This window comes from Oncorhynchus nerka, unplaced genomic scaffold (genome assembly GCF_034236695.1).
Source record: "Oncorhynchus nerka isolate Pitt River unplaced genomic scaffold, Oner_Uvic_2.0 unplaced_scaffold_1791, whole genome shotgun sequence".
Classification (NCBI taxonomy): Eukaryota; Metazoa; Chordata; class Actinopteri; order Salmoniformes; family Salmonidae; genus Oncorhynchus; species Oncorhynchus nerka.
Genome location: NW_027039531.1, coordinates 18,890 through 35,000, shown reverse-complemented (window position 1 = coordinate 35,000; position 16,111 = coordinate 18,890). Strand labels below are relative to the sequence as shown.

At 47.1% G+C, this 16,111-nt stretch overlaps 1 pseudogene; it reads left to right on the top strand.

Annotated features, from left to right (window-relative positions):
- Positions 1-12,497, top strand: part of LOC115127086 (rho guanine nucleotide exchange factor 26-like) — a 46,893-nt pseudogene extending 34,396 nt beyond the window's left edge.
- The last annotated feature ends 3,614 nt before the right edge of the window (positions 12,498-16,111 follow it).

The following is a 16,111-nucleotide window of genomic DNA, read 5'->3' as shown; positions in this document are numbered from 1 at the left end:
TGACATTTCCACTGGATCAGAGCATGACATTTTTCCATTTCACGCTGAGTGGTTATCAAAAGGTAGAGAGCTGGAAAGATTGAGCAACTATAGTAATTCTCAATGGATGTAGAAACAGACTTTGTTTGCTCGCTGTTTGAGGTGAAGAAAATATTACGTTGAGAAGCTCCACAGGTTATTATTGGTGGTGGCCAATTTTATATGTTACAGGCCAATCAGAAATACTATCAGATCCACAAATGGCCACATTTTATAGGCCAGGTGTCTACATTTGTAGCCACAGGCCAGGTAGTCAATAGGACTACTTCTATGTGTAAATCAGGCCAGGTAGTCAAAATCAGGACTACTTTCTATGTGTAAATCAGGCCAGGTAGTCAATAGGACTACTTCTATGTGTAAATCAGGCCAGGTAGTCAATAGGACTACTTCTATGCGTAAATCAGGCCAGGTAGCCAATAGGACTACTTCTATGCGTAAATCAGGCCAGGTAGTCAATAGGACTACTTCTATGTGTAAATCAGGCCAGGCAGCCAATAGGCCTACTTCTATGTGTAAATCAGGCCAGGTAGCCAATAGGACTACTTCTATGTGTAAATCAGGCCAGGTAGCCAATAGGACTACTTCTATGCGTAAATCAGGCCAGGTAGCCAATAGGACTACTTCTATAGGTAAATCAGGCCAGGTAGCTAATAGGACTACTTCTATGTGTAAATCAGGCCAGGTAGCCAATAGGACTACTTCTATGCGTAAATCAGGCCAAGTAGCCAATAGGACTACTTCTATGCTTAAATCAGGCCCATTCCAAATAATATGCCCATTCTGAAAATGAAGACTAAATACTGGAATACTAATATGAAAGGCATTAAGAGAAATGATCGTAACCAAAGTAACAAACATTGTAGAATGATAGGAATTAATTGGTACTACTTGTGAGGTGTGTAATGGGGAATTGATAGACACTAACAATCAAACGCAAAACAATTCACACAATGAAGTGATGAAACAGTGAACGTGCACATATTGTCAGGAGAAAGAGCTCATTCTGTGGGGAGAAGTGCATTGTGCATCTGGGCGCTTGGTCAATCTGACATCTGCATTGGTCGTGCAGTATTTACAGTGATACAGGACTCAGCAGGAGTCAGTTCATTCATACTTCACAGAGCAGTGCTCTTGTAAAAGAGGTGAGTTTGTGTTTTCTACAAGATGCACCGCCCCCACCTACCTCCCAGTGGACGCTCTCTGCATGGCTCCTCCCCCTCTCTCTGCATGGCTCCTCCCTCTCTCTGCATGGCTCCTCCCTCTCTCTGCATGGCTCCTCCCTCTCTCTGCATGGCTCCTCCCGCTCTCTGCATGGCTCCTCCCGCTCTCTGCATGGCTCCTCCCGCTCTCTGCATGGCTCCTCCCGCTCTCTGCATGACTCCTCCCGCTCTCTGCATGGCTCCTCCCGCTCTCTCTCTCTCTCTACATGACTCCCCCCGCTCTCTCTCTACGTGACTCTCCCCCCGCTCTCTCTCTACGTGACTCTCCCCCCCGCTCTCTCTCTCTCTCTCCCCCGCTCTCTCTCTCTACGTGACTCTCCCCCGCTCTCTCTCTCTCTACGTGACTCTCCCCCGCTCTCTCTCTCTCTCGTGACTCTCCCCCGCTCTCTCTCTCTCGTGACTCTCCCCCTCTCTACGCTCTCTCTACGTGACTCTCCCCCGCTCTCTCTCTACGTGACTCTCCCCCCGCTCTCTCTCTCTACGTGACTCTCCCCCTCTCCCCGCTCTCTCTCTACGTGACTCTCCCCCGCTCTCTCTCTCGTGACTCTCCCCCCCGCTCTCTCTACGTGACTCTCCCCCGCTCTCTCTCTCTCTCGTGACTCTCCCCTACTCTCCCCGCTCTCTCACGTGACTCTCCCCCACTCTCCCCCGCTCTCTCTACGTCCCCCGACTCTCTCCCCCTGCTCTCTCTCGTGACTCTCTCCCGCTCTCTCTCTCTCTCTACGTGACTCTCCCCGCTCTCTCTCTCGTGACTCTCCCCCGCTCTCTCTCTGACTGACTCTCCCCGCTCTCTCTCTCTCCCCCTGCTCTCTCTACGTGACTCTCCCCCACTCTCTCTCTACGTGACTCTCCCCCCTCTCTCTCTCTACATGACTCTCTCATGACCCCCCCTCTCTTCTCTCTCTCTCTACATGACCTCTCCCCCTTCTCTCTCTCTCTCTACATGACCCCCCTCTCTCTCTCTCTCTACATGACCCCCCCTTCACTCTCTCTCTACATGACCCCCTTTCTCTCTCTCTACATGACCCCCTTCTCTCTCTCTCTACATGACCCCCCTTCTCTCTCTCTACATGACCCCCTTCTCTCTCTCTCTACATGACCCCCCCTGTCTCTCTCTCTCTACATGACCCCTACATTCTCTCTCTCTCTACATGACTCCCCCTCTCTCTCACATGTAAACACACACAGCCCTCTGTTCCTCTGTAACAGTGTGTTCATGGTCCCCTGGGTGAGCTCATACTGGCAGCGGTGTGTCAGTCTGTTATTCATGCTAACCTCTCTCTGTTCAGGCCTGTACTGCTTCATAGTCCTCCCCACCTCATTCCTATGGAAACCTTAGCCACGTGCAACTTCACCCCCACAGCCAAGTGCAACTTCACCCCTACAGCCAAGTGCAACTTCACCCCACAGCCACGTGCAACTTCACCCCACAGCCACGTGCAACTTCACCCCACAGCCACGTGCAACTTCACCCCACAGCCACGTGCAACTTCACCCCACAGCCACGTGCAACTTCACCCCACAGCCACGTGTCACTAAGCTGCTAGCCATCAAGCTAACAAAGTTGTTACCAGATGACTTTTGTAATGGAGCCCTCTCTGTCTGGAGAAGTACATTACTGCTCCCATGGCTGTAGGGGCTGTATCTCCTACCTGGTCCCATGGCTGTAGGGGCTGTTCTCCTACCTGGTCCCATGGCTGTAGGGGCTGTTCTCCTACCTGGTCCCATGGCTGTATGGGCTGTTCTCCTACCTGGTCCCATGGCTGTAGGGGCTGTATCTCCTACCTGGTCCCATGGCTGTAGGGGCTGTATCTCCTACCTGGTCCCATGGCTGTAGGGGCTGTTCTCCTACCCGGTCCCATGGCTGTAAGGGCTGTATCTCCTACCCGGTCCCATGGCTGTAGGGGCTGTATCTCCAACCCGGTCCCATGGCTGTAGGGGCTGTATCTCCAACCCGGTCCCATGGCTGTAGGGGCTGTATCTCCAACCCGGTCCCATGGCTGTAGGGGCTGTATCTCCTACCCGGTCCCATGGCTGTAGGGGCTGTATCTCCTACCCGGTCCCATGGCTATAGGGGCTGTATCTCTACCCGGTCCCATGGCTGTAGGGCTGTATCTCCTACCTGGTCCCATGGCTATAGGGCTGTATCTCCTACCTGGTCCCATGGCTATAGGGGATGTATCTCTACCTGGTCCCATGGCTGTAGGGGCTGTATCTCCTACCTGGTCCCATGGCTGTAGGGGCTGTATCTCCTACCTGGTCCCATGGCTGTAGGGGCTGTATCTACTACCTGGTCCCATGGCTGTAGGGGCTGTATGTCCTACCTGGTCCCATGGCTGTAGGGGCTGTATCTACTACACTTTGTTTCTGGACAAACTGGACGACTCAGAGTTCCAATGCGGCGATTGTTTACTTGCTGAGGATTATAGTGGCTTGAAATGGCTTCCTTGATCACTTAGGTCAGCCAGCACCTGGTAACCCAAAGGCCCAAAGAGAGTGGGCTTCCTTGATCACACAGGTCGCCAGCACCTGGTAACCCAAAGGCCCAAAGAGAGAGTGGGCTTCCTTGATCACGCAGGTCGCCAGCCTACGTAAGAAACTGGGGAAAACTCAGTGGCATGTTTACCTTTTCTACACCGGTGGCTGGACGGCGTTCACGCTTGTTGGATGCATCTCCACCTTGTCGTTTGTCGTTATCCGACTGTCCGGTGTTGCACGGAGCTCCCCCATCTGATAGCGGAGTCGAAAGAGCACAGCAAGAGGAGCAAGGCAATCAACGCTGGTGGCATGTCACGAGTTGTGGAAGCTGAAGACAGAGGCCTCCAGCAAAGCAGTCTACAAGAAATAGGTTGGCGTCCTGGAGCCTGATCTTCCTACACCTTTGTCTCTGGGGATGCCTGTGTCTGCAGCCGCAGTGCCTTCTACTACGATTTCAAAGTCTACGTCGGCAACCTTCTGTTCTGGATCGAGCGGGGCTCCTCCATCTGTTAGAGGCTCCTCCATCTGTTAGAGGCCTGCACCAGGCACCGGGAGCCACGAGCACAAGTTATCCTGCCTCTCGCCTGTCCATAAAGGGTTCTCCGTCTGTTAGAAGCCTGCCCCAGGCTACGGGAGCCACGAGCACAAGTTATCCTGCCTCTCGCCTGTCCATGAAGGCTTCTCCGTCTGTTAGAGGCCTGCCCCAGGCACCGGGAGCCACAGGCACAAGTTATCCTGCCTCTCGCCTGTCCATGAAGGCTTCTCCGTCTGTTAGAGATGTGCTCGTGGCTCCCGGAGCAGAAGTTATCCTGCCTCTCGCCTGTCCATAAAGGGTTCTCCGAATCCTGTGAAGCGTGGTAGTGGGTGGATTACGTCATCCTTGTCGTCAGCTGTGATTTTTGGGCAGCTCCATGGTAAGAAATGTGACCGTTCCTGGTACAAAACAATGTCTTATCCCGGGCTGGAGTAAATGACATGACTATGCTGCTCTGAAATGTACTACGTCAGGACATGGAAATCAATTCTATCATAATCCATGTGGTTTTAATGACATAAAGAAGGGCAGCTCTGAACAGGTGAAACTGGATTTTAAAGAGCTGATTGACTCCCTGCTAGACACTAACAAAAGACCAATCATATCTGGCCCTGTGCCCTTCTCTGAATCACGGCATTGAACACTTTAGCAGGATTCTTTCTCTTCACAACTGGCGATGTGATTATTGCAGCTCAATGGGTGTAACTTCTGTTGACAATATCGATACCTTTTGGAGACAAAACACGTTTTAATAAGGAGGATGGGATCCACCCAAAAATGTGGGTTCCTGGATCCTTTCACAGCGTTATAAGGCTGCGTTGAGACAATGACTTATCAATGACCCAAGTCCAGCTCAGTTAATCCCTACCATTCTGTCACTGAGTCGTCACAATGCTTCAGCAAATGTACATTACCCCTGGGGTGTTGGTGGACACAATGTAAGTCATCTAATGTCTGTCCCTCTTACTGCCCAGAATGCCTCTGCTGATCCTACAGCTATTGTATGCAGTAATCATGTGTCTATGAACCAGAGTTATACTTTTAGCACTGAGGCGATGTGCCCTAGTAGGAAGTCCACTGTGTGCAGCTCACCCTGCACTAACATAAATAACATGGGTATATATACTTCTCCTAAGCTTCCCAGTAAAGCAATAAAACGAAGTAAGCATCCCAGAAGAAAAGTACTCAATTAGCCTACTTTAACATATGTAGTTTAAGAAACAAGGTTCATGAAGTCAATAACTTGCTAGTAAAAGATGACATTCATATTCTGACCGTTTCTGAAACTCACTTAGATAATATATTTGACGATACAGTGGTTATAACATCTACAGCTACAGAAAATACAGAACTGCCAGTGGTGGAGGCGTTGCTTTTTATATTCAGAGCCACATTCCTGTAAAGATTAGAGACGATCTCATGTTAAATACTGATGAAGTAATATGTCTCTAGGTTCATCTTCCTCACCTAAAGCCCATTCTGGTGGGAAGCTGCTATTGACCACTAAGTGCTAACAGTCAGTATCTGGATGATATGTGTGAAATATTTGATAATGTATGTGATATCAAAGGAGAGGTATATTTTCACTATAACATGCCAGCAACAAACAAACTACACATCCAAGTATATCTGACCAAATGATGAAAGAGACAAACATTTTAATTTAGAATTATTTAAAGTGAGTGTGGAAGAGGTGAACAAATGTATTGTTGTCTATCAACAATGACAAGCCACCGTGGTCTGACAACTTGGATGGAAAATGACTGAGGATAATAGTGGACGATATTGCCACTCCTGTTTGCCATATTTTAAATTTAAGCCTACTAGAAAGTGTGTGCCCTCAGCCCTGGAGGGAAGCTAAAGTCATTCCGCTACCCAAGAATAGTAAAGCCCCGTTTACTGGCTCAAATAGCTGACCAATCAGCCTCTTACCAACCCTTAGCAAACTTTTGGAAACCAGATACAGATACAATGCTATTTTACAGTAAACAAATTGACAACAAACTTTCAGCGCACTTTTAGAGAAGGACATTAAACAAGCACAGCACTTTTACAAAGAACTGATGATTGGCTGAGAGATCATAGTCTGATTCTGGAGAAACATATGTGCTATGGCTTTACACCCCCTGCTATATTGTGGATAAAGAGTTACCTGTCTAACAGAACACAGAGGGTGTTCTTTAATGGAAGCCTCTCCAACATAATCCAGGTAGAATCAGGGATTCCTCAGGGCAGCTGTTTAGGCCCCTTACATTTTTCAAACCTTACTAATTATATGAGTAAAGCCAGTGTGTCTATGTATGCGGATGACTCTATACACACTATCCATGTCAGCTACTACAACGACTGAAATGACTGCAACACTTAAGAGTTCCAGTGAGTTTCAGAGTGGAAAGGAATAAGTTAGTTAAATATTTCAAAAACTAAAAGCATTGTATTTGGAACAAATCATTCACTAAACCCTAAACCTCAACTAAATATTGTAATAAATAATGTGGAAATTGAGCTCGTGGAGGAGACTAAACTGCTTGGAGTTACCCTGGATTGTAAACTGTCATGATCAAAACATTGATACATAGTAGCTAAGATGGGGAGAAGGATGTTGATAGTACCAGCACTATCAACAAGGCAGGTCCTACAGGCCCTAGTTTGGACAACCGTTCAGTCGTGTGGTCAGGTGTCACAAGAAGGGACTTGGCTTAAAAGAGGACAGCACGGCTGGCCCTTGGATGTACACAGAGAGCTAATATTAATAATATGCACGTCAATTTCTCAAAGTGGAGGAGGAATTGACTTCATCACTACTTTTATTTATATTGACATGTTGAATGCACCGAGCTGTCTGTCTAAACTACTGGCACACAGCTCGGACACCCATGCATATCCCACTCCAGAACAGACTATGGGATGCGCACAGTACAACATAGAGCCATGACTACATTGAACTCTATTCCACAACAAGTTTTTTTTATTTTTTTAATTTTACCTTTATTTAACCAGGCAAGTCAGTTAAGAACACATTCTTATTTTCAATGACGGCCTGGGAACAGTGGGTTAACTGCCTGTTCAGGGGCAGAACGACAGATTTGTACCTTGTCAGCTCGGGGGTTTGAACTCGCAACCTTCCGGTTACTAGTCCAACGCTCTAACCACTAGGCTACGCTGCCGCCCCAACTGATGCAAGCAGTGGAATCAGATTTAAAAACAGATAAATATGCACCTTATGGAACAGCAGGGACTGTGAAGAGACATACATAGACACATGCATACACAAACACACACACACGATAACATACACACTATACACACATGTACACATGGATTTTTGTACTGTATATATGTGGTAGTGGAGTAGGGGCTGAGGACACACCGTGTGTTGTGAATGTTTTGTCATGTTTTTAAATTGGTATAAACTGCCTTAATTTGACCCCAGGAAGAGTAGCTGCTGCCTTGGCATAATAAATGCCCATCTCTTGTGAAATGGGGAAGGTCACTATGAGGTGGCTCTGCAGATGAGTTGAAATAAGCCCTAACTGATTAAGGTCAACTTCCTGTGGTTGTGTGACAGTTTCCTGTATGTCACGGTGGGGACCAGATTTTGTCGTTAAAGCGACCGTCTGCCCTATGCCGACAGGAAGAGGAAGCCCTGTGTGTTACCTGCTGATGGTTCCCCCAGGCTATTTTAGGGGTCCAGGAGGGTTCTCTCCAGTGATGTCATGGCGAAGCCGGGACAGAGGTGTCAGATGCACTTCCTGTGTTTGTGTGTGTGTGCGCGTGTGTGTGTGCGCGTGTGGGTAAGATGACTTAAATAGGCAGATCGTGCTGATTCAGTCCATTGTTATGGCATCTCTGACATGTCCTTCCTGAGACGTGTGGAAGGAGAACTGATCGGATGTTAAATGCTCTAGAGTGGGTTTGTTGTTTTCCCACTGAGTTCTAAATCATGTGTACATGCAGACCTCCGATGATCAAAACTTACTTATCCATCACTTTTTCACCGTCTGTCTTGTATGTCTTGTCTCTCTGTCTGTCTTGTCTCTGTGTCTCTGTCTGTGCCTCTGTCTCTCTGTCTCTCTGTCTGTCTTGTCTCTGTGTCTCTCTGTCTGTCTCTCTGTCTGTGCCTCTGTCTCTCTGTCTGTCTCTGTCTCTCTGTCTGTCTCTGTCTCTCTGTCTGTCTCTGTGTCTCTGTCTCTCTGTCTGTCTTGTCTCTGTGTCTCTCTGTCTGTGTCTCTCTCTGTCTCTCTGTCTCTCTCTCCGTCTGTGTCTCTCTGTCTCTGTCTCTCTCTCCGTCTGTGTCTCTCTGTCTCCGTCTCTCGTTAGGTTCTTTAAAGAGCTAGAGGACCTGCACCAGCAGAACGTTGTTATAGATGACATCAGTGACATCGTGTTCAGACACGCCCAGTCCAACTTTGACCCCTACATCACCTACTGCTCCAATGAGGTTTACCAGCAGAGGACCCTACAGAGGCTAGTGTGAGTACAACACACACACACACACACACGTTTGAACTGTGACTGATGACTGCCCTCTCTCTCTCTGTCCCAGCAGTAGTAAGAGTTCAGTGTTTAAGGAGGTGTTGACTCGTATTGAGGGCCACCCAGACTGCAGGAACCTCCCAATGATCTCCTTCCTAATCCTGCCAATGCAGAGAGTCACCCGCCTGCCTCTGCTGATGGATGTGAGCCAACACACAACACTCACATACTGGACACACGTCTAACACTCTCATATACCCTCCCCGGCCAGTATATTAGGTACACCACCCTGTCACCAAAATGGTTCGCTCCTACAGACAGTGAGTCACGTGGTCGTGGCTTCCTATATAAAGCAGGCAGACAGGCATCAAGACATTCAGTTACTGTTTGATTGAACGTTAGAATGGACAAAGCGAGTGACTTTAGCGACATTAAGCGTGGTATCGTCGTCAGATCCAGTATCTCAGAAACAGCCGGCCTCCTGGGCTTTTCACGCACGACAGTGTCTCAGTTTACAGAGAACGGTGGGACAAACAACAAACATCCAGTCAGCGGCAGTCCTTTGGGTAGAAACCAACTCGTTGATGAGAGAGTGAAAGGAGAATGGAAAGAATCGTGCAAGATAACTGGTGGGCCACAAATACCTACACAGTACAACAGTGGTGTGCAGAACGGCATCTCAGAACACACAAGTCGTCGGTCCTGGTCACGGATGGGCTATTGCAGCAGACGACCACACCGGGTTCCTATCAGATAAAAACAAGAAGAAGAGGCTCCAGTGGCCATCACCATCACTGTGTTCCTATCAGATAAAAACAAGAAGAAGATGCTCCAGTGGCCATCACCATCACTGTGTTCCTATCAGATAAAAACAAGAAGAAGATGCTCCAGTGGCCATCACCATCACTGTGTTCCTATCAGATAAAAACAAGAAGAAGATGCTCCAGTGGCCATCACCATCACTGTGTTCCTATCAGATAAAAACAAGAAGAAGATGCTCCAGTGACCATCACCATCACTGTGTTCCTATCAGATAAAAACAAGAAGAAGAGGCTCCAGTGGCCATCACCATCACTCAGATAAAAACAAGAAGAAGTTCCTATCAGATAAAAACAAGAAGAAGAGGCTCCAGTGGCCATCACCATCACCACATCACTGTGTTCCTACCAGATAAAAACAAGAAGAAGAGGCTCCAGTGGCCATCACCATCACCATCTTCCTATCAGATAAAAACAAGAAGAAGAGGCTCCAGTGGCCATCACCATCACTGTGTTCCTATCAGATAAAAACAAGAAGAAGAAGCTCCAGTGGCCATCACCATCACCGGACAGTTGAGGAGTGTTAAAACATTGTCTGGTCTGACGAATCCCGAGTCAGGATTTGGTGTAAGCAGCATGATTCCATGGACCGGTCCTGCCTGGTGTCAACGGTACAAGGCTGGTGGTGTACTGGTGTGGGGAATGTTTTCCTGGCTCGCGTTACTGTAGGTACCTTGATGCCAATTGGTCAACGTTTGAACGCCACAGCGTATCTGAACATTGTTGTTGTCCTAACCTAGTAAAGGGCCGTTTAGGATGAGTTGTAAAGGGCTGTTGGCAGCTTGAATGAACCACCTTACAATCTGCAGCAACGGCATGATCACAAACACTGGACATGAGGAGTGGATCAACATCACCTACCTGGTTCGACGAATCCCGGTTCCTGGGGGGGGGGGTGTTTTGTTACATACACCTATATAACCATGCAGAAAGGAACGTCTATGCCGGTCTCACTCTCTAAACTACTTTCTGTTACGTAACGCGAAAGATTCAGTTCCTTCAGTTCCCCCAGTGAAATCACTTTCACCCACACTACCGTAGCCTTCACCTACCGTAGCCTTCACCTACCGTAGCCTTCACCTACCGTAGCCTTCATCTACCGTAGCCTTCACCTACCGTAGCCTCTGTCTAATGTAGCCTTCACCTACCGTAGCCTTCACCTACCGTAGCCTTCATCTACCGTAGCCTTCACCTACCGTAGCCTCTGTCTAATGTAGCCTTCACCTACCGTAGCCTTCACCTACCGTAGCCTTCACCTACCGTAGCCTCTGTCTAATGTAGCCTTCCCCTACAGTAGCCTTCACTTACCGTAGCCTTCACCTACCGTAGCCTTCACCTACCGTAGCCCTTCACTTACCGTAGCCTTCACTTACCGTAGCCTTCACCTACCGTAGCCTTCGTCTAATGTAGCCTTCACCTACAGTAGCCTTCGTCTAATGTAGCCTTCACCTACATTAGCCTTTGTCTAATGTAGCCTTCACCTACATTAGCCTTTGTCTAATGTAGGCCTCACCTACCGTAGCCTTCACCTACCGTAGCCTTCACCTACAGTAGCCTTCACCTACAGTAGCCTTCACCTACAGTAGCCTCTGTCTAATGTAGCCTGCACCTACTGTAGCCTTCACCTACCGTAGCCTTAGTCTAATGTAGCCTTCACCTACCGTAGCCTTAGTCTAATGTAGCCCTCACCTACAGTAGCCTTCACCTACAGTAGCCTTCACCTACAGTAGCCTTCACCTACAGTAGCCTTCACCTACTGTAGCCTTCACCTACCGTAGCCTTAGTCTAATGTAGCCTTAGTCTAATGTAGCCTTAGTCTAATGTAGCCTTAGTCTAATGTAGCCTTAGTCTAATGTAGCATTTCTCTAATGTAGCCTTTCTCTAATGTAGCCTTTCTCTAATGTAGCCTTAGTCTAATGTAGCCTTAGTCTAATGTAGCCTTAGTCTAATGTAGCCTTAGTCTAATGTAGCCTTCACCTACCGTAGCCTTAGTCTAATGTAGCCTTAGTCTAATGTAGCCTTAGTCTAATGTAGCCTTAGTCTAATGTAGCCTTAGTCTAATGTAGCCTTTGTCTGTTGTAGCCTTTGTCTTAACTGGCTCAAAGAGCTCAGCTCCTAACTCCATTGACCTAGAAATGCTTGTTCATTCTGTCATTCATTGGTCCCTCGTTTTTACCAATTATTTGACTAATGTTTTCACTTACTGTTCTATCTCTCTCCTTCCCTGTTGTAGTTGTTCCCTTGAGGTTTAAGGCAGGACTATAGGCCATGGAGTAGGAGGCTTTTGAGCCCTGGGAAAGTTTTGGTTACACTTAATGATTCCAACCGCTGTGTGTGTTCGTGTGCATGTGTGTGTGTGTTCATGAAAGCAGCGTTAGTGAGAGATGTGTTCTGGAAGCCTCTCCCAGGAATAACAAAGTGGTTAACTAGCTGATCTCACACACACTCTACTTTATGACTTCATACTCTACTGTGTACACAGCCTTTATGACATCATACTCTACTGTGTACACAGCCTTTTTGACAACATACTCTACTGTGTACACAGCCACTGTGTGCGTGTGTGTGATCTGCTCTGACCCCTGACCTCTCTCTCTGTTTTTCAGGTCATTTGTCAGAAGGCTTCTAAAGGCTCACCTCAGTATGAGGCCTGTAAGAAAGCCCTTCAATCAGTCAGCAAGGTGAGAGGTCAACTGGTGTCAAACCCAAATTGATGCCAAGTCAAAGGTCAAAGGCCCATCTCAACATCAAGGAAGGAGCCTGTGTTTCCCCCATGGTCTTTGTACGTGAGCCTGTGTGTATCTGCACGTGTCTGTGAGTGCTAATACCTGTTTGTTTTAGGTGGTACGTCAGTGTAACGAAGGGGCCCGTACCATGGAGAGAACAGAGATGATGTACACCATCAACTCTCAACTGGACTTTAAGATCAAGGTATGGAGATGGGCTTGGAAGTCTCCCCAGTGGGTCTATAGCTGGGTTTTATGGCTGTCTCTATAGCTGGGTTTTATGACTGTCTCTATTCACCCAGTGGGTCTATAGCTGGGTTTTATGGCTGTCTCTATAGCTGGGTTTTATGACTGTCTCTATTCACCCAGTGGGTCTATAGCTGGGTTTTATAGCTGTCTCTATAGCTGGGTTTTATGGCTGTCTCTATAGCTGGGTTTTATGACTGTCTCTATTCACCCAGTGGGTCTATAGCTGGGTTTTATGGCTGTCTCTAGTCACCCAGTGGGTTTAGCTTATGACTGTCTCTATAGCTGGGTTTTATGACTGTCTCTATAGCTGGGTTTTATGACTGTCTCTATTCACCCAGTGGGTCTATAGCTGGGTTTTATGGCTGTCTCTAGTCACTGTCCTAGTGGGTTTTATGGCTGTCTCTATAGCTGGGTTTATAGCTGTCTGGGTCTATAGCTGGGTTTTATGGTTGTCTCTATACCCAGTGGGTTTTTTTATGGCTGTCTCTATAGCTGGGTTTTATGACTGTCTCTATTCACCCAGTGGGTCTATAGCTGGGTTTTTATGGTCTGTCTCTAGTCACCCAGTGGGTCTATAGCTGGGTTTTATGAGCTGTCTCTATAGCTGGGTTTTTACTGACTGTCTCTATAGCTGGGTTTATGACTGTCTCTATTCTCCCAGTGGGTCTATAGCTGTTTATGGCTGTCTCTATAGTCACCCAGTGGGTCTATAGCTGGGTTTTATGATTGTCTCTATAGCTGGGTTTTTATGACTGTCTCTAGTCACCCAGTGGGTCTATAGCTGGGTTTTATGACTGTCTCTAGTCACCCAGTGGGTCTATAGCTGGGTTTATGACTGTCTCTATTGCTGGGTTTTATGACTGTCTCTATTCACCCAGTGGGTCTATAGCTGTTTTATGGCTGTCTCTAGTCACCCAGTGGGTCTATAGCTGGGTTTTATGACTGTCTCTATAGCTGGGTTTTATGGCTGTCTCTATAGCTGGGTTTCTATGGGGTTTTTTATGACTGTCTATAGTTGGTCTGCTGGTTTTATGACTGTCTCTATAGCTGGGTTTTATGACTGTCTCTATAGCTGGGTTTTATGACTGTCTCTATAGCTGGGTTTTATGGCTGTCTCTATAGCTGGGTTTTATGGCTGTCTCTATAGCTGGGTTTATGACTGTTCTATAGCTGGGTTTTATGACCTCAGTGGGTGGTCTATAGCTGGGTTTTATGACTGTCTCTATCTCCCCAGTGGGTCTATAGCTGGGTTTTATGACTGTCTCTATGGCTGGGTTTTATGACTGTCTCTATAGCTGGGTTTATGGCTGTCTTTATAGCTGGGTTTTATGACTGTCTCTATTCACTGTCCTATAGCTGGGTCTGTTCTATGGCTGGGTTTTATGGCTGGGCTCTAGTCACCCAGTCTCTATAAGCTGGGTTTTATGACTGTCTCTATAGCTGGGTTTTATGACTGTCTCTATAGCTGGGTTTTATGGCTGTCTCTATTCACCCAGTGGGTCTATAGCTGGGTTTTATGGCTGTCTCTATTCAGCTGGGTTTTAGTTGGTCTATAGCTGGGTTTTATGACTCTCTATGGCTGGGTTTTATTCACCCAGTTTTATGACTGTCTATATAGCTGGGTTTTATGAGCTGTCTCTATAGCTGGGTTTTATGACTGTCTCTATGGCTGGGTTCTTAGCTGGGTTTTATGACTGTCTCTATTCACTGGGTTTTATGGCCAGTGGGTTTTTATGACTATAGCTGGGTTTTATGGCTGGGTTTATATTGCTCTAGTCACCCAGTCCAGCTGGGTTTTATGGTGCTCTATAGCTGGGTTTTATGACTGTCTCTATAGCTGGGTTTTATGACTGTCTCTATAGCTGGGTTTTATGACTGTCTCTAGTCACCCAGTGGGTCTATAGCTGGGTTTTATGACTGTCTCTATAGATGGGTTTTATGGCTGTCTCTAGTCACACCCAGTGGGTCTATAGCTGGGTTTATGGCTGTCTCTAGTCACCCAGTGGGTCTCTATTCACCCAGTTTTATGGTCTTATAGCTGGGTTTTATAGCTGTCTCTATGGGTTTTATGGCTGCTCTCTATAGCTGGGTTTTATGACTGTCTCTAGTCACCCAGTGGGTCTATAGCTGGGTTTTATGACTGTCTCTGGCTGCTGGGTTTTATGACTGTCTCTATTGCTGGGTTTTATGGCTGTCTCTCTATTCACCCAGTGGGTCTATAGCTGGGTTTATGGCTGTCTCTAGTCTGGGTCTATAGCTGGGTTTTTATGACTGTCTCTATAGCTGGGTTTTATGACTGTCTCTAGTCACCCAGTGGGTCTATAGCTGGGTTTATGACTGTCTCTATAGCTGGGTTTTATTGTCTCTTATTCACCCAGTGGGTCTATGAGCCTGTCTCTATAGCTGGGTTTTATGGCTGTCTCTCCCCAGTTGGTCTATAGCTGGGGTTTTTATGACTGTCTCTATCTGGGTTTTATGGCTGTCTCCTATAGCTGGGTTTTATGGCTGTCTCTATAGCTGGGTTTTTATGGCTGTCTCTATTCTCCCAGTGGGTCTATAGCTGGGTTTTATGACTGTCTCTAGTCTCCCAGTGGGTCTATAGCTGGGTTTATGGCTGTCTCTATTCTGTCTCTAGTCACCCAGTGGGTCTATAGCTGGGTTTTATGACTGTCTCTATTCACCCAGTGGGTCTATAGCTGGGTTTTATGGCTGTCTCTATAGCTGGGTTTTATGGCTGTCTCTAGTCACCCAGTGGGTCTATAGCTGGGTTTTATGACTGTCTCTATAGCTGGGTTTATGACTGTCTCTATAGCTGGGTTTATGGCTGTCTCTATTCTCCCAGTGGGTCTATAGCTGGGTTTTATGGCTGTCTCTAGTCACCAGTGGGTCTATAGCTGGGTTTTATGACTGTCTCTATAGCTGGGTTTATGGCTGTCTCTATTCACCCTATAGCTGGGTCTATTCTCCCCAGTTGGTCTATAGGTTTTTATGACTGTCTCTATTCTCCCCAGTTGGTCTATAGTGGGTTTATGACTGTCTCTAGTCACCCAGTGGGTCTATAGCTGGGTTTTATGACTGTCTCTAGTCACCCAGTGGGTCTATTGCTGGGTTTTATGACTGTCTCTATTCTCCCCAGCTGGGTTTTTATGACTGTCTCTATCACCCAGTGCTATAGCTCGGTTTTATGACTGTCTCTATAGCTGGGTTTTATGGCTGTCTCTATAGCTGGGTTTTGACTGAGTGGGTCTATAGCTGGGTTTTATGACTGTCTCTATTCACCCCAGTTGGTCTATAGCTGGGTTTTATGACTGTCTCTATAGCTGGGTTTTTATGACTGTCTCTATCACCCAGTGGGTCTATAGCTGGGTTTTATGACTGTCTCTATAGCTGGGTTTTATGGCTGTCTCTATAGCTGGGTTTTATGACTGTCTCTATAGCTGGGTTTTATGGCTGTCTCTATACCCAGTGGGTTTAGCCGGGTTTATGACTGTCTCTATAGCTGGGTTTTGATGACTGTCTCTATAGCTCATGACCCAGTGGGTCTATAGCTGGGTTTTATGACTGTCTCTA